This window comes from Cyprinodon variegatus, unplaced genomic scaffold, assembly GCF_000732505.1.
Source record: "Cyprinodon variegatus isolate N-32 unplaced genomic scaffold, C_variegatus-1.0 Scaffold677, whole genome shotgun sequence".
Lineage (NCBI taxonomy): Eukaryota > Metazoa > Chordata > Actinopteri > Cyprinodontiformes > Cyprinodontidae > Cyprinodon > Cyprinodon variegatus.
Genome location: NW_015151130.1, coordinates 116792 through 118692, shown reverse-complemented (window position 1 = coordinate 118692; position 1901 = coordinate 116792).

Below are 1901 nucleotides of genomic sequence, written 5' to 3'. Positions count from 1 at the left end.
CTAAAACTGGTAGTTGGTTCCACAGGAGAGGAGCCTGAGAACTAAAAGATCTGCCTCCCATTCTACTTTTAGAAATTCTAGGAATTAAACAGGAGAAAACGTAAATGATCCACCAACTCTTTTCTGGACAAGCTCCTATTTTGTCTTAGCAATTCTCGTCTTAAATTAAGCTTCTTTAGGGTTTAAATAGTTGATTTATAAGTTTGCAAACCTTGCCTGTTTGACTCCAGGAAGCTCCTGGAATCCCAGAGGAATAAAACTTATAATCTGTACATAATCTGTAGGAACCTGTTACCACTAACCAGATTTGTCCCCTTTGGGAGAAAGCTGATAATCTACTTTCAGGAAGGTAGTTGAGGTTTGGGATCATTCCTCTCAGTTGTTCCTGTCAGCTCTGTTAAACTGCCGTCAGTTTCCGGTGACCGACTCGAGTCTTTCCATGAGCTTATTTTATGTTACCACCAAGCTTGAGGACACATTTACGTTTTGGACAATAAAAGGTGTAAACAGTTTGGACATATTTTGCATCATGTTAGTCTGAGCTTGAGCTATCATGCTAACATCCAAAGGTTTTCTGTTTCCAAATGCATCAAAGTCAAAATAGAGTCTATTTTAAACTCACAGAGTTAACAAGGGCTCCTATAAAGTGTCAAAGTAGCTTCAGAAAAATGGAACGAAAGTCTGGTTGACTCTGATTTGAGCCTGTTTTGGAGCAAATGGGTCCAACTTTGAGCTGAACCTTACCAGTACTGAAAAGGACAGACCAATACCCAACTGGTCTGAAGGAAATAGCAACGGATGCATGAAAATTTAGAAATTTATGGACCTCAATGGTAGGAGAACATGAAACAGGCCACCTTAGCAAGAAGACAGGAGCAGCTTTGGCTCCTGAAAGAACTCCACAAATATATCCCCAGGTTTTCTTCCTTTTATGGTATGATCATGAATATTTAGATGAGCTTTGCTCTGATTGGTTGGTTTACAACAAGCGAATCTGCTGAGCAAAGACGCATCATAGCAACAAGCACTCACTCACTGAAACATCAGATTGTTGAAATGGTAGGGTGACCAGACGTCCTCTTTTTCCCAGACATGTCCTACTTTTCATACCTAAAAAATGTCCTGGGGGAATTTTGAACTCATCCATTATTTTCGTCGACTAGAGCGCAGCAGAACCGATCCGTGAGCTCCGGGGCTGGTCGGGGCTGGGGACGGAGCGACTGAACCAGACCCGGTGACGGTAGCCTGGATAACGGTGGCCCCGTGCTTCCCTTTACGGTAAGGCAGGCAGGGAGAAGCACACCATCACCGATCATCGGTCCGGTCCAGTCAGCAACCCAACATTGCGTTTTCCCCTTTCTCCAACACTGAATTTGGAGCACTCCATTTCTGACCGTGGTTCTGGCTCGTTTTCAATACAGAAACTACCTGCTTTGTAATTCTTGTAGAAGTAAACCCAACTATAGGCTAAACAGCTAAACTCTTCCATCTACCTATATTCCTGTTCTTGGGCCAGTGAACCAGTGGGCTGGTCTGAATGTAAATTACGAAGCGTGAGAAAAGTACAGGCCAGAACCAAATAAGGCAACATTTCCATAAGGGAGATGTCAATGTCCGTGTCATTCACTGAACTATTGGTTTTTGCATTCTATGACCACTTTAAATGTCTCCATGAAAGCACCGATGCAGTGCAGACAGCTGAGGGATTTCTTCCATGAACAGTGTATCTACAGTCACACCAGTGATTTGGATATTGAACTTGGTAGGTCAGCCACTCCTGCAGAGTCTCCCAGCATGTTTATCTTGGGTCTGGATGGGTCGATTGGGATTAGCTTTGGCAGAAGTAATGAAATTACTTATTTCCTCCAGCTGGGATATGAACCCAGGCCTCCGGTTTGGAG